Here is a 17,425-nt window from a genome sequence, read left to right as displayed (position 1 = left end):
ACCAAGGCAGCCAGTTCTGGAAGTGCCAAGGTCTCAGAAAAATGAGGACTGCAGAGACAGAGTCAAACACTCTGAGCACGTTTCCCCTCAAGGCATTTCTGAGTCCTAAGTGGCAGAGGTGCAGGGCCCAATGCCCAGTAACCAAGACAAAGCCAGCTGCTATGAAGCTAAAAAGATCAGCAGGGATTGTGGCAGTGTCTTAGCAGATGCTAAGTAACCAAAAACAGCAGTTCAAGATGTACCTAGGAAGAGGGGGCTTTGCAAACACCACAAGGTTTCAAGGTAAGACCCCTGAAGGGCTACAAACTAGAAACAAGAGGACCATGACTGGATCTAAGTAGCCTGTAAGAAAAATTATATCTTCTCTGAAGAACATGCCTCCCCCACCCAGAGCCTGACTTTGTACTTTAAAAATACAGTATCAAATATTTAATTTTAAAAAACTGATCATCAATGGCAGGAAACATGACAAATGAAAACCGAGACTGTCACCACCCCACACACAGAAAAAACACCCACAGCTGGTTCAAAAATTGATGTTAAAAGCCACAGATATTAAAATAACTGAACAGAATGTTTAAAAAACCAGAAGCAAAGAGAATTTCATCAAAGAACTGAAGTCCATTAAGAATAATCAAATAATGTTCCCCGCCCTGTATTTGGTTTTCTGTCCTTGCAATAGTTTGCTCAGAATGATGGTTTCCAGCTTCATCCATGTCCCTACAAAGGACATGAGCTCATCCCTTTTTTATGGCTGCATAGTATTTCATGGTGTATATGTGCCACATTTCCTTAATCCAGTCTATCATTGATGGAAATTTGGGTTGGTTCCAAGTCTTTGCTGTTGTGAATAGTGCTGCAATAAGCACACGTGTACATGTGTCTTTATAGTAGCATGATCTATAGTCCTTTGGGTATATACGCAGTAATGGGATCACTGGGTCAAATGGTATTTCTAGTTCTAGATCCTTGAGGAATCACCTGACTGTCTTCAATAATGGTTGAACTAGTTTACACTCCCACCAACAGTGTAAAAGTGTTCCTATTTCTCCGCATCCTCTCCAGCACCTATTGTTTCCTGACTTTTTAATGATCACCATTCTGCGGGGAGTGGGGAGGGATAGCATTAAAAGAAATACCTAATGTAAGTGGAGAGTTAATGGGTGCATCACACCAACATGGCACATGTATACATATGTAACAAACTTGCACATTGTGCACATGTACTCTAGAACATATATATGTACACACACACACACATATATATGTATATATGCAAACAGAAAATCTAGAACTCTAAAACAAAATAAATGAAATTAAGCATTCAGTTCATGATTTTATCAGCAGACTAAACACAGCAGAAGAAATTGTGAGTGAACTGGGAGAAAAATAGGAAGAAAATATGCAGTCTGAAACACAAAGAGGAACAAGAATAAGAAATACACAAAAGACGGTGAGACATGAGATATGATTCTTAAAAATTCTAACATATGTATAATTGAAGTCCAAGAAGTGGTGGAGAAATTGAATGAGGCAGAGGCAATATTGGAAAATAAACATACTGAGAATTTCCCAAAAGACTCAAGAAATCAAACCACAAGTTAAAAAACAAAACAAACAAACAAAAAACTTAAGGAGGATAAATAAAAAGAAAACTAAACACAAGCACTTAATAGTAAAACTTCTGAAAATCAAATACAAAGTCTGAAACACAGTGCCTTGTCCATTTTGGGGGAAAGGATGGGACACCAATTTTTGCACAGATGTGTTCAACATTTAATAATGTTTCCATTACAGAAAAGCCCAGTACTAATGTTTTGTTTGTATGAACATACTATAAGATCCTTGGGAATGGTGTGTCTGTTGCACCCAACTGTAAATATCATGACCATCTCAAGGCCAGGCCTAGCAAATGCTCAGTCTGTGTCATGAATGCATGTGCATGTCTCCTGCTATGACTAACCTGTAAATCCGTAGAACAGATGCAGTTATGTGACTGACTGCCCCTCCTCCCAGTATGGCCCACAGGAAATGTTCTAAAATAAGTGTTTGGTGAATTTATTATTTCTTTCTATGAAAGCTGGGATAGAAAAACAAAGATGCATGGGGTTTAAAATCATCCCTCTGCACCCTCACTTCTATTCCCAGTACTAAGATTACTTATCTCCATTTATGTTTGTCTGTATTTCTTTTCCATTTAAAATGTCTTTACTGGGGCTGGGTGAGGTGGGTCATGCCTATAATCCCAGCACTTTGGGAGGCGAGGCAGGGGGATCAACTGAGGTCAGAAGTTCAAGACCATCCTGGCCAACATGGTGAAACCCCGTCTCTTCTAAAAATACAAAAATTAGCTGGGTGTGGTGGTGCATGCCTGTAATCCCAGCTACTCAGGAGGCTAAGGCAGGAGAATCGCTTGAACCTGGGAGGCAGAGGTTGTGGTGAGCTGAGATCGTGCCACTGCACTCCAGCCTGGGCGAGACAGCAAAACTCCATCTCAAAAAATAAAAATTTAAAAAAATAAAATGTCTTTACTGGGCACCAGTTTTCCACTAACATGGCCTAGACCAGCGGGAGAACGGAAGAGAGAAACAAAAGCAAAACAGGGAGTGCCTGCGTGTCCTGCTTGTGTCAGCTAGATGAGACCATGTGCAAATTACTACTGCATGGAGGAGCATGTGAGGTACAGCTTTTGAGCTGCAGGAGGACCCACAGGGAGACTTGCTTAATCTGGAGGGAGCTTCGTCTGAAGGCTTCCTGGAGCAAGTGGCATTTGATGGATGCCCTTTGGGAAGGATGGGTGGCATCTGACACAACCACCTCATGGGTTCTTTGCTTATGGGGCAGGGGCCACCCCTGCCATTCACCTCTGTATCCCCAGCACTGGGCCGGCACCCGTAAGAGCTCCAGGTCATTCACATTATGAATTAATGAATGAACTAGTAAAGGCTTAGAGGTTAGAGGGGGAAGTTCAGAGCATGACGTGGAAATACTGCTCAGGGGTCTGGTTGGGAGGAGTAGGTGGACGGTTGGTTGATCAGTTCCTAGGGTCTCATGCCAAGGAGCAGCACGGAACTTTGGAATAAAAAAAATGTTAATTAATCAAATTTAATATGCCCACCTTATGGTTGGTTGGTTGAGCTTTCAAAGAGTCATACAAGAGAGGAGCACATAACGCAGCACAGCACACAGTACCTGTTTCTATGACTGACATTGCTCTTAGTGGTCCCCACAAAGCCACGGGGGCAATATCTGGTGCTTCACATCCCTGTTAACGGTCCCCATGCCTCAAGGCTCTAGAAGACCCCATGCCATGACTCAGAAGCCCTCAATGCACTCCTATGGCGCCAGGGAATTTCACCAAATGAGAAGAGGCTGAAGGAAAATAAAATCCACTTTGTTCCTGTTATCACAGTGCTTGTCCCAGAAAACAGCAAGCCCAGCACTTCCCATGAAAGTGGCTTTGTTTATCATTCAATTAGCACCAACTCTGGGGCACCCTGGCTGTGTAGTTCCCTCTGTCAGACCAGTTCCTGACCGGGTGACAGGACTTAACCCTTTCTTTGGAGAAGCGGCTGCTCAAAGCATCAGATTCCATGTTTATCCCAAGGACTTCAGAACAGGGAGACTTGGGCTTCCTGGGCCATTTCTCCTGCAGGTCCTTGGTCCTTGCCCGTGCTCAGAGATGCAAGTCAACTAACAGAGTGCCACACAGCTCAATGTCACAGCAATTAATCCACTTATTAGATGGGCCTTGGCATTCCCAGATAAGTTGGGTGAGGGTCACATCTTCAGGTCAGTGGAGTCACTACTAGTTTCAGTGACCGGGATGGCAGACAGTAAAGAAGATGCTGACAGCAGCTACACTTTACACAGAACCTACACCCTGCAGGCGCTGTGCTCAGCACCTACCATCTCCACTTCCCTTAGGTCTGCACACCCTGCAGGCGCTGTGCTCAGCACCTACCCTCTCCACTTCCCTTAGGTCTGCACAGCTCCTCAAGATGTGCCCATGCTTAACGGGAGAGGAGAGTGAGACAGTGGGAGCCTGGGTCCCTTTCTAAGTGCTCCTCTGCATTATCCCTGCTGGGCATCTAGCAAACCCAGAACAGGAGCCGGCAGGACTGGGGGAAGTGCACCAAAAACCTTAGTCAAAGGCGCCAGTCAAGTGAGGATGATCTACCTACTGCAAACCCTTTTGCATGAGTTCACTTCATTTCTAGAAACGTGCTCAGCATAAGGACAGGCAGAACTGTTGTTGTTGTTTAACTTGTACATTTGATGTTCACGGTTAAACTACCATGAACATTTTTAGCAATGTTAAAAACGAGGACAGGACGTGGGCTGAGCTCCTTGTTGTGGGGGGATCAGGTGCCTGTATCCTCAGCTCTGCACCTACAAGAGCCCAGGAGGTGGCCCAGGGTGGGGATGACAGGGTGAGGAGCAGATGGGATTTGCACCGTCTTGCACAGGGGCATCTGTGGAGGCATTAACCCCGCTGTTCCTAGCAGAGCGAGAATGTGGCAGGGAGGCCTTCCACAGCCCTGTGCCTCTGGTAGCCCGTCTCTCTGCTTCAGAGTTGGAGACATAAGGACACCACAGTGAGCATAATTGTCCTTCAAAGCAACTACATGGAGGGTTTTCCGGGGCAGGCCAACTTCTTCTAAGGCAAAAGCCACCTTACTGAGGCCATGCACCCCTCCCTTACGAAGATGTGTTTCCACAGTGTGGGAGGCTCCAGAGGCCACACAGGGATGCTGTTTAGACCGTGTGCACGCCAGCACACCCCTGCCAACCAGAAACCATCTTGGGCCCTGAACAGATGCTCCTTTTAGTTCCAGGCACGCTGCTGGCTCGGCCTCCTTCTGCCCTTCATTCCCACAATATTCTCACATTTTCCCTTTGCTGCTCAGACCCGGAGCAGGAGGCATAATACCGTTAGTGTGTGGAAACAACATTCATCTCACTTTCTGGTATTCCGCCTAAGCAGCTGGTGTCCCTGGTGCCCTGCGGGGGTGAGGTGGCCAGGAAGGCTGCTGCTGTGGGGCAGCCCCGGGGGCTGGGCTAGAACTTGGGAGGCGCGTGCCCATCCTTCTGGGACCTCAGGAATGTCTATGCTCCTCTCCTCTCGGCTTCCACTTCCTTCATTTCCTTTACCCAGAACGAGGGTGACAGAGGGTCATGGGCCCTTTTCCAAACGATCTATTTTTACGCTCTCATCCAGGCTTCTGTGGGAAGCTGGATACCACTCATTTTCCAATGGCCACTATTTACATGACATATAAGTTAACAGGAAGAAAAGAAAGCCACAGGGCTCAGGCAGGGCCACTGGCTCCCTCTTCCGAAGCCTTAAAGTCAGGCCAAAGACCTGCAACCTAAATGTGTAAGGAGTTGTCAAACATATTAAACTTTCATGAGGGATCCAAACATCAAATTTCATCCTTAGGGTGTGACTCTTATCATAGATGCAGGAACCATAACTTACTTAGCAAAAAATCAGGACATGTGACATTAAAAACAAAATCAACATTTTCCTGTGTTCCTAATTTCCTGTGTTCCTGATAAGGCATAAAAATTATTCACTCATACATCAATTAGTTAATAACTACAAATTGCCTTTGAATGTTTTATGTCACCTTTAACGAAAAATAAAATAAATTTAGCTGAGGTCAATATTATAGTCTCCTATCCAAGTGAAGAACCTTGAGTTATGTTAACTACCTAAAAATGCAGTCTCAATCTTTGGTCCATAAATACATAGGCATATTCACAATAAACTTTCCGAAGTGAGTGAGAATATCTATCTATTTATCTATCTCCATTCTTTCCTCCCTCCTAGTCACATCCCGGGATTATTATGCAGTTAAATAGAAAGTTTCTTTTTCCATTATTTGAAAGAGTTCTAAAAAAAATGGAACATCAAATCTCTCGTATCCTTCTTCCATTACATTTCTAGGTGGGCAACTGGCGGAAGACAGCTCAGATCTCAGATCTCCAAGTTCTAGCCTGAGCTCTTCTGCCATAAACTATGGGGTGCCGGGCACACTGTCAACCCCTGGGGTCCTCAGGATCTTCATTTACAGACTCACTTCAATTGGGATCAAATTAAGACGATTTCTAGGGTTTATTTAGCTAAGAATTTTTAAATTCTAATTTAGAAAAGCAAGACTTTGTGTTGGAGTTACCTCAGTAGAGATTAGGGTTTTTTTTGTTTGTTTTATTTTGTTTTTTTTTTTTTAAGTCCTTATCTTTACTTTCGGAGGCCGAGGCGGGTGGATCACTTGAGGTCAGGAGTTTGAGACCAGCCTGGCCAACATGGTGAAACACCGTCTCTATTAAAAATACAAAACTTAGCCAGAAATCACTTGAACCCGGGAGATGGAGGTTGCAGTGAGCCGAGATCATGGTATTGCACTCCAGCCTGGGCAACAGAGCAAGACTCCATCTCAAAAAAAAAAAAAAAAAAAGTCCTTATCCTATAATTCTTCTGTTTTTTGTCTATGAACAATCAGGTCATTTAACCAACCTTCTTGAAAGCAAAGAGAAGATGGCAGGCAGCCAGATGTGAGAATTAATTAGTGACAATCCCAATACACTGAAAAAGCATTTTCATGGTTTCTGATGAGAATCAAAGTCCTACAGATACTCTACAAACAAAAATGATGAAAAATCCACAAATGAATAAATATGTACTTTCTTGGTGTTTAACCTTTTCTTTTTAAAATCCTGATGTCAACATAATACAAATAATACAAAATTTGTTCTATAGCTTAAGGTCAACTGATTTCAGCAAATATGAGAAATGCTCTCAAAAGGATAAACTCTTTCTGTCTTTTTAAAGGAAGCAAGGTTCTTCTTCCCACAGTGAAGCCAGAATTGCACCAGCCAGGGCCGAAATGGGAATCCTGTCCACTAAAAGCCGGGTGACCCTTTTATGACATTCTCATCCACAATTGGAATTATCCCCTTCAAAAAAGACTGTGCCACAGTCTTCCTTTTAAGCAACAACACAAAAGGAAGTAGAAAATGTAGAAGCAATAGTTCATTACAATTGGAGCTCTATTTTCTCTTACTCTTTGAAGATGTCCCATTTATATTCAAGGTTTTGATCAGACTGGAAAGAAAACACATTTCTCAATTTAGTTGGTGTTGTGTAGAGAATTCTAATGTTGAAACAGTGAAAACAGGGTTTTTCTTCATAGTGAGTGTTTCCAAAGCAGTTTTTACACTTGGGATGCACTAAGTGAGGCCAGTTCCTCCAGGGACACACAGTCCCTTAGCAACCTACAAGGGATGGGAGTTGTAAAAAATGTGCTTTGGTTTGAGCTCTCAAGAAAACAAACGACTTCCTTCCTTCTAGACTTTAAAGAAAGATGACACTGAGGTAGAGCTACTGAGGCTGCCTAGAGACCACAGCAAGCCTGCAGACAGAGCCAACACACAGCTGAGAAAATCAGGGCTTAGGGAGCCGCTGGAAAGAAATGTGTGAGAGAGACAGAGAGAGAGAGACCCACCCCCCGAGTAACCAAGGAGTCCTCCTGAAACCAAATCTGAGACCACAGCCACTCACAGCTGCTCAGTGAGCTTCATTGTGTTTTTCAAATTGTGATAAGACATACATAACAGAATTTACCATCTTAACCATGTTTAAGTGTACAGTGCCGTAGCATCAAGTACATTCACTTTTTCATACAACCACCACCACCATCTCCAGAACTTTATAATCTTACAAAACTAAAACTCTGTCCCCATTGAAATAATTTCCTATCCTCCACCCCAGTCCCCACCATCCCACTTTCTGTATGTATGAATTCAATGACTCTTTGTCTTCTTGTGACTGACTTACTTCAATAAACACAATGTCCCTGAAGTTCTTCCATGTTGTAGCGCATGTCAGAATGTCCTTCCTTTTAAAGGTTGAGTAATATTCCACTGCATGCATAGATCACATTTTGTTTATCCATTCACCTGTCCCTGGACACTCGATAGCTTTCACCCTTCGACTCTGCGAACAGTTACATTGTCTCCTTTCTTTTTCCTTTAGCCAACTTGAGTTGGGACTGGTTACTTGCAACAGGAAACGGACTCAGTGACACAAGATCCTTGCCTCAAAGCTGCTTCCAGTCCAGTGGGAGTGGAGATAGACAGGAACGCACCAGCACAGGGCGGTCAGGCCAGGGTGAAGGTATGCAAAGCAGCATCAGAAAAGAAAAAAAGCCATTTGACCCTCCTCAGGGAAGCCTTCCTTATGCTGAACCAAAACAAAACAAAAACAAAAACCCACAAACAGGAAGTATTTGCCCTTCACAAGCAGAGAGAGAACCCGCATAAGTGGCTTTGAGCGCCCTGGGCTGATTATCATGATGGAGAGTGGAGGTTACCATAACGCATACACCACGTCCACACGGGAGTGGACAGTGGTCAGAGAAAGGTTCAGGCTGCTCAAGATGATACCGGCCAGGGTCTATGCCGACGAAAAGGCTGTACCTAAGATGCCTGGTTCCAAATCTTTAGCCTGCAGAATAATTCCAGTCTCATAACTGGACTGGTCCACAGGACAGGAAGTCTTGATGTTTTCTGTTTTCAGGCAGAATTCCCAGAGAATCTGGCTTTCCACTAGAAACGGCACATGTGACACAGATGACACGTGCTGAACTTTGCCACAGCCCTTCTAAGGAAAGGTCACTTTAGCCTGGTGGCTTGACAGATGAAGCCCCGAGGAGTACTGGTCCAGGATCATCACTCTGTCCTACAACCACTGTCTGAGTACATGTGCACTACTATATAGGAACCCCCGAGGTTGGGCAATTTATTTTAAAGAGAAGTTTATTGGGCTGACGGTTCTGAAGGCTGTAGAAGAAGCATCTGCACCTGGTGAGGGCCTCAGGAAGCTCTCATTGATGTGCACTCTGCACATCCTCACCCTGGCCTAACCACCCCATGCCGGTGCACTCCTGTCTACTTCCACTCCCACTGGACTTGTGAAGGGAAGCTGGCATCACATGGTGAGAGGAAGGCAAGAGAGAGAGAGAGTGGGAGAGAGACAGAGAGAGGAGGGGAGGTGCTAGGCTCTTTTTGACAATCAGTTCTCATGTGAACTAACAGTGAGAACTCACTCGTTAACATGAGGACAGCACCAAACCTTCATGAAGTATCTGCCCCCATGCAGGAGACAAATATCCAAACTATATCAATGACTGCACCATGGAAGTCTAAATCACATAAGGCCCAGGGGGGAAAACCTCCCCTGTAATCTCAGAAGTCTCTTACCATGACTTGAAAACCTTATTCAGTGTGGCAGATTTCAATGGACCTGAGTAGAATCAAAGATACCCTTAGAGAACCAGCCTCTCTAAGAACCCCTGTGGCACTCGGGGCATCTGCATCGCTCATGCCCCCCAGCCCATGTGCCAGGGAGCACAGGCAGCTAATGGGGGTTTCTCATGTAGTGTCTGAAACTGGAAGACTACTGCTTTTGAGAGAATATCACTGGTCAGACTCTAGCCAGATCCCTAACCAGGTAGTGCTGTGCCCAGTATTTCTAAAGCATCCTGTGAGCAATGAGGAAGGCAACATTGGGAACCCTGTGTTAGGTAAGAATTCGAAACCTTAGCTTCAGTTAAACCCTTCACTCAGTTAACAAGAAGATGTATTCTCATTGCAGTAAATATAAACAGAGACTCAGAATGCATTTTATCTTTGTTCAGAAAACGTAAGTTATCTTCACAAATTATCACTATTTTACTAATAGTGACTACCTGTGTGGTGCTCAGGGGGCTTACTTGACCCTCGGAACAACTCCTAAAGGTGTGCACTCTTGTCTATCCACACCTGTGAGGAGGCCGAGGAAAACACACACATCACCCAGCTGGCGCAGGACTCAAACGCGATTCTTGGGTTTCCCACCTCTAGCTCATTAGCACAACTTCATTCCTTTTCACTCTGTCCACAGCTCTGCAAGTTAAGAGGAATCCTGGTGTTCCACGAACTGGGAGTATTAGTCAGCTTGGGCTGCTATAACAGACACCACACAGTGGCTGAACCAACAGAAATTTATCCCCTCCCAGTCTAGCAGCTGGAAGTCTAAGATCAAGGCATTGGCAGGGCCGGTTTCTCCCGAGGCTTCTCTCCTCGGTGCACAGATGGCCGTCTTCTCCCTGTGTCCTCACATGGTCTTCTCTCTGTGTGTCTGCGTCCTGATCGCCCCCCTTCTACAGGGACACCAGTCACGTTGGATAAGGGCTCACCCTAAGGGACCACTTTCACCAGTCACCACTGTAAAGGCCCTTTCTCCAAACACAGTCACATCCTGGGGTTCTGGTTAAGGCTTCATTCAGCATAGGAACGTGCAGGGAGTGCAGGGAGTCACAGTTCAGCCTCACACGAGGTGTATGGTTTGGGGAGATGCAGCCTCTCTGTAAATGGCAGGAGAGTGACACAGGCCCTACTTCAGAGTTCTCAGGGAATCTGCCAAGTTAAGGCATGAAAGGTGCTCACAGCAGGGCCTGGTCCCTGGCAAGCACTCCAAAGGTCCATCGCGACAAGAAAGAAATGAAAACTGACATGAGGCATGTGGCTTTTGAGGAGACCACACAGACTTTCTACTGTGTCCCTTTCAACTCTTGGAGCATGGGAATTCTGACCAGCCTGAGGCAGGACTCCAGGAGAGCCAATTGTGCCAGAAAACCTGCATCTCATGGGGCCCTGAGTCAGCCAGAGGTGGCGGATGATGCGGCTTCACCTGCCTTCCTTCTTGGTCCCGATTCTCCTCACTTCCAGTCCAGCGGCTTCTGGAGCAAGCTGCCGAGGCTCTGAGTGGGGCACATTTCAGCTTTCCAAATCCTTACTGCGTTCCTCTTTGTGTTTTGTTTCACTAAGGTTTCTGATTCGTACCATGCCCAATGGGTAGGCTACTCACTTTGCTGATGCAAGGGTCTCATTCTCAACCTGCTGGTTTTTGGTGGTGCCATTCTCCTTCAGGCCGGCTCTATGTTCTTCATGGGCAGCATCTCCACGGTCATGCACCATGTCACTGGCTTCTGGACCCTGAAGGTGCTATTGAGCCCAGCTCCATTCCACTGAGTCCAAACCTCACGAATACAAAGGCCACCAGCGCTGTTGAAATGCCAGCAGGTTGTATCGGCATTTGGAGGGCCTTCCAGCAAAGCTTTGAACGTGCTAAAATTGCTCCAATATAACAAGTGATGTTCCAATTAATAAGATAATTTACAGCAATCCATAGTCTCTGCCACAGGTGGTTTTCTCTCCAAGAGGGCTGTCCTGGGACAGAACTGGGCAATGCTTGAAGCTCTCATCAGACCCTCTGCCCACAATTACTCCTGTCTCATAGGAAATAAACTTAAGAAATAACCATTTTTGCTCTGAGGGGAAGGAGGGAACAAACACTTGGGAGATCAGAAAGACCTTCGCTCAAATACACCAAATTGTCCTGATTTTAACTCTACATTGTCTTCTTTCCCCAAAGACCAGCCACTTAGAATGCACAGCACTGTATAAAAGACCTTCTTCTCTACAGCACCCAAGCCTCTCTCTAACCAGCAGTTCAGGGAGGGGGACCTACTGCTGAAGCTTCCCTCCTGCCCATCATCCACCAAGGTTTTCCTGATGACCAACATTCACTGAGGACTTCCTCACCCTCCCAGCTGTCCTAGAAGGAGGAGTCTCATTGGCATTCTACAGAAAGATTAAAGGCTAAAGAACTGTAGAAGCACCAAACATCCCTCAGAACTGATCCCTCAGTCCCAGGACCAGGGTCTTGGTATATTACATAGCCTCAACCTACAGAAGGAAACTGATGCAAAAGCAAAACCACAAACCAATGGGAAAGCACGTGAGAATGAAATAGAACAGGGAAAAAAAAAAAAAAAAAAAGCAACCCAGTGAAGGCCGGGTGCAGTGGCTCACTCCTGTAATCCCAGCACTTTGGGAGACTGAGGCAGGCAGATCATGACGTCAGGAGTTCGAGACCAGCATGAACAACATGATGAAACCCCGTCTCTACTAAAAATACAAAAATTAGCCGGGCATGGTGGCGCACTCCTGTAGTCTCAGCTACTCAGGAGGATGAAGAAGGAGAATCGCTTGAACCTGGGAGGCGGAGGTTGCAGTGAGCCAAGATCACGCCACTGCACTCCAGCCTGGGCAACAGAGTGAGACTCTGTCTCAAAAATACAAACAAACAAACAAACAAAAATCAAAAACACAACCCAGTGAAATGAAAACTAACAAACCTATCCTAGGAATGGAATGTTATGATTAGAAAAAGAAAAAAGAAAATGGTTTGTGAAAGCCTGTATATGACAAACATAAAACTGAGGGGAGTGGCTAAATATTCTAACTAAGTTGCTGATGATATTTACCACGAGTCGAGTGCGACGCTCAAGCTCAAAGGACTGGAGAGCCCACAGAATCACAAAAGCCCTACCCAGGGCATGAAGCCCTCTAAAGCACTCAAGAGCAGTCTGCTCCCTGATTCCCTCATATGGCGGCCCTCAGTGGCCACGGACCCTGCTCTACCTAGCACATGGCTAGTAGCACACTCTGCTGGAACCGTGTCTGGGTGCCTCAGAGGTGAGGCTGTGTCTCATTCACTATCACATTACCGGGGCTTCCTACGTAGGAGGCCGGCAGGAAGGGGTCCCCTGCTGAGGACTCATTGCATGCACCCCGTCTCCAGCCCACCTGCAGCTCTGCACACCCTGGGCCGACCATGTAGCCATTCTAGGGCTGGAGGTACCGCTCCTCGAGGCCCTCATGTGCCCAGTCCCCAGTTGCCTTTTCTCACGGAGCTACATTTCTGAAATCTGTGCATACCTCTCTTCACCCACAGTGCATCATGATTTACCTGGCACTGTTTTCTCTATCTTAGTGTCATTTAAAATGACAGCTTCTCTGAGAATCCACCTATCTTCAGTTCTTCGAAAGAGACCCAAACCAAAGAGGCCAGAAAGAAGTGGGCACATGCTTCCGGTAATTAAAGAAAAGAACTGTCAACTGTGAATTCTAGATCCTGCAGAAATACCCTTCAGGAATGAAGGAAAAATAAAGAAATCCAGAGATGAAGGAAAACTAAGAAGTTTTGTTGTTTGCAAATGTCCTGGCAGGGAATGGCCAAAGGAAATTTTCTAAACAGAATGAAAACCATAAGATTCGGAACTTCCAAAAGGAAAGAAGAATGTTCAAATGAGTCAAAGTAAGGGTTAGTATTAAAGTTCATTCCTCTCATGAGTTTTTTTAAGTCACTTTTGATAGTTGGAGAAACAAGCAGACATCATCACATGTGGTACTCACCATAAATGGATAAGATACTTACAACAATCGTACTTTAAAAATGGGAAGGGTGAAGAAACTTAAATTGAAGTAAGATTTATATGCTATACTCCAAGTGATAAAACAATACAAGTAGCCATAAATAATGACAGGTTACGTATATACCAAGGGCAAGGACTAAAAAAACTACAGGAAGGGATATACTCAAAAATACTATCAATAAATAAAGACAGAGTTTCCCCTAAATGATAAATAAATCCACAGTAAGGCAGGAAAAGAGAAACAGAAGAGCAGAAGACAGGAAGAAAAAAAAAACAGAAAAACGTATGCACCCAGGTTTTCTACTAAGAATGTATTTGACATTGACATCCTTGGTCCATCTGGAACTGATGTTGGCATGTGTTATAAAAGGGATCCATTGAACTTTTCTAGCTGGCAAACCTCAGTTCTATTTATGAGGCAGCTCCTCTTTCCCTTACTGACCTGGGCTGTTTTGTCTGGCACCAGAGCTCCAAGCATGTGCTGGTCTGTTCTGCACTTTCATCTGTTCATTGGTCAATTTATCTGTCCTTGTACCAGTTCAAGTTTGCTGAATTTTCTACCTTTGTGGTAAGTCCTCATTTCTGGTAGTTGTATACTGGTTACTCAGAATTTTTATTTTATTATATAAACTTTGAATCAGCTTATCAAGTTCCACAAAATAATCTGCTGGCATTTTGACTGGAACTAAATTAAGTACACAGATGAAATTGGGAGAGTCCAACATGTTTGTGACATTGTCTTCCTATCCACAAACATGGCTTTCTCTCCGTTTATTTTTATCTTTTTAAATGTCTCTTAACAGGGCTAAGCACCGTGAGGCACGCCTGTAATCCCAGTACTTTGGGAGGCCGAGGCGGGCAGACCTCTTGAGGTCAGGACCAGCCTGGCCAACATGGTGAAACCCCATCTCTACTAAAAATACAAAAATTAGCTGGGTGTGGTGGTGCACATCTGGAGTCCCAGCTACTCAGGAGGCTGAGGCCACAGAATCGCCTGAACCCGGGAGGCGAAGGTTGCAGTGAGCAAAGATCATGCCACTGCACTCTGGCTTGGGTGACAAAGTGAGACTCCATCTAAATAAATAAATAAGTATTTTTAAAATGTCTCTTAACAAACTTTGAAAAATTTTGAAAAACTTAGAAAAATTTCTCTATTAAGCAAAAAATAGTGTCTTTTTAAAGAGTCTGTGCACTAACTGTATTATTCCTGTATCCCTTCAACTGTCACCATGATATCCTTGACTTGATTTCCTCCAGTCAAGTGCAGCATGAGCTACAAAGGTGTGATGGAAAGTCTAGCAGGCAGCAGAAGTGATGGGACCACTGGGAAAGCCATCAAGGGAAACCAGACTTGGAGGAGTCAGCTTGGAAGCATGATGGACTGGGTGGTTTTGTGTATCCATTACTCCCATTAACAGATGCACAAAGAGGAGTTCCCAAGACCCACATCTTCCAGAAACAAGCCTTGTATTTGGTCCCATTTCCTTCTTACCTCCTCAGAGCAGTAAGTGAGTTCCACAGCATTCTAGAAGCTTTTCTATCTGTACTTGGTCACTCAAGAAAGCCAGACATCCCACTGGTGACCCTGGTCCTCCTGCCAGCTGAGCTCTCATTCCTCTCTCTTCCACCCCACGTTTGTAAAATCCTGTTTAACTTTAATTTACCTGGGTGACCCAGTACCCACCTGCCTTCTCCACCCAGCCATCCATTCTACCTGAGGCTAATCAAGAATCAAATGCCCACAGAGAACACTGCTCAAGGAAGGCCACAGGCCACCCTGCTATCTCGTGGTAGAACTAGAAGTTGACATTCCAGTGATTGCTTAGTCCTGTGTTCTTAGGTTATCTCCTGGCAAAATCACAGTGAGCAATTGGACAGAGTAAGAAGGCAGAGTGTGTGTGTGACGGGGACCTTCTGGTCCCTTGACTCTTACTGTAAACTCATTCTGTTTACAGTCCCTCCTGATAGGAGGGAGAGGCCACCTGTCTCAGGTGGGCCTAACGTAAAGAAAATGGCCATGGTAGACTCATCAGACCATAGGACCTCAAGCTACCCCAGACCTGTGTCTGACAGCAGTAAGACCACCTTCCACACGTCATACCCACCAGCCTTCCTGTCCTGATCCTACATCAACTGGGCAGCTTGATTGCCTTGGATGTTAATTTTTTTAAAGACAGGGAAGTGGAAACAGAAGGGTAGAGGAGACAAGGTCAAAGTGGGCAGCAGTCAGAACTATGTCGATGCATGGTCCCGGCTGCACAAACTGCTTTTTTAGAACCATACAGATCATCAGATCCCAGCTCCAACCACAGGAGCTTTCACTGTGCTTTTGGAGAAATATTGCCGTCAGTACAGGTGCAGATCTGAATGTCAACAGCTTTTAAATCACACAGCTCTCAGGACTGTTGTAAAATCCTGTTTACATGACACATATCAACTTTTCATATAAAGAAAATAATAACGGAAATCAGAATCACAGCTCCTTTTCTCTGAGTGCCTACTATACACCAGGCACTCTGCTAACCCACACATAGCTGTTATCTGATTTAATCCTCATACAAACATTTCCACGTGCAAATCATCTTATGGATGAGGAAACAGATTCTGAAAAGTGAGGTGAAGAAGCTTATTCAAAGGAAGCCAACTCATCTCTTGGACTCAGAAAACTATCTTCTTTCCACAAGACATCCCTGCCTCCCACCAACAGGGTCTGAGTCAGGAAGCAGAATGTAATACAATTACTCCGCCCCTACAGGAGGACACGGAACCTGTCCCACAGGTTTGCCCTGGGGATTAGGAAGGCACAGGTACTCTGGGAGCAACTTAGAGCCCTGTCACTGAGGTTCCCCCTTAGAGCGCAGGAAGCCCCAGCAGAAGACAGCACCAGGCTCCCCACGGGCCACCAGGGCTACAGGCTGGCCAAGGGAGAAAATCACCCCTCTCGAAATAGGTGGACCAGAATTCTTTTAATCTAACCTCCAAAGTCAGAAAACTGTGTCCATCCTAACCAGACAATCTCTAATACACCGACACGCATATGGAATTCGTGAAAAATTACTAATGTATATAAAATACATTAAAAGGACAGGAAAGCTTTGAAAAGATAGCATCTTCCATCAACTGGAGAGCAATCCATCAACCCTGGAAGGGATACTGGGCAGGACTTTCAGCCTGGGAAGGAGAAGCTGGACCCTGAGCCACCCGGGCTTGTCTCAGAGCGGCTGCAGTGCTCGTTTCACAATAAAGAGCTCTGGGTTTTCCCCTCTCTCCCTCTTAATCTTCCCCATCCTTCCAGCTGGAACACACACACACACACACACACACACACACACACACACACACACACGCTGCGTCGGCTGCAGGGCCAGCATGCGGAGGAGGGAGCAGATGCCCAGGAGGCCCACCCTGGGCCCAGGCGCCAGCCCTGCCCGTGCCACCCCCAGTGCCTGGCTGACTCTCCCAGGGTCCCACAGAGCCCCAGCCCCAGCTCAGACATTTAGGAGGGAAGGGACAGTGAAGAAACAGACGCCCCTCGGTCCAGAAGCTCTGTGAACATAATCTGAGCAGGTTCTTTCAGTGAATGCATGGGTTTTTCTTTTTTTCAATGACACTAACTCGTTTAGAAATACTCTCTTTGCTTGCTCCAACTGCAGAAGAGACAACAGTAAATCTCATTTTAGAACCCAGCGCCTGATCCTAACGCTTGCTTTCGGCATTTAGTAGAAACAACTGTGCTGGGTGCTCAGAAGTGCAGCCTTCTGGGCCTCTGAAGGTCCTGCTGCCCGCTGCCCGGGATCCCTCAAGGGCCCTGGAATGGGGGTGGGGGCAGTGACAGCCCTGGAATGGGGCAGACTCGCTTTATCAGTTTCAGTAAAGGAATGTGCTGTGCTAGGAAGCAGTCCTGTTCCAGAAAAGCTGCACATCTGTAAACCAGGCTTTTGTTAGCCCCGAGTGAATCTCAGCAAAGACAAAGCATGACTTTCTTCTGGAAGGACTAGTCCTCCAGGCTCAAGGGCTGGGGCGTTTTGTCCCAAAGCCTTGGCGACTTGAGAACTGTCATCAAGTGACAAGGGACTCTTGGAACAATCAGCCCTCCT

General features: G+C 45.6%; 1 protein-coding gene across 32 annotated transcripts in view; it reads right to left on the bottom strand.

Annotated features, from left to right (window-relative positions):
- TNS3 (tensin 3) overlaps positions 1 to 17,425 on the bottom strand; it is a 309,070-nt gene that overhangs the window by 30,100 nt on the left and 261,545 nt on the right. The gene's annotated exons all lie outside the window — the stretch shown is intronic.

This window comes from Macaca fascicularis, chromosome 3 (assembly GCF_037993035.2).
Source record: "Macaca fascicularis isolate 582-1 chromosome 3, T2T-MFA8v1.1".
NCBI classification, from domain to species: domain Eukaryota; kingdom Metazoa; phylum Chordata; class Mammalia; order Primates; family Cercopithecidae; genus Macaca; species Macaca fascicularis.
This window is presented reverse-complemented; position numbering and strand designations above follow the sequence as displayed.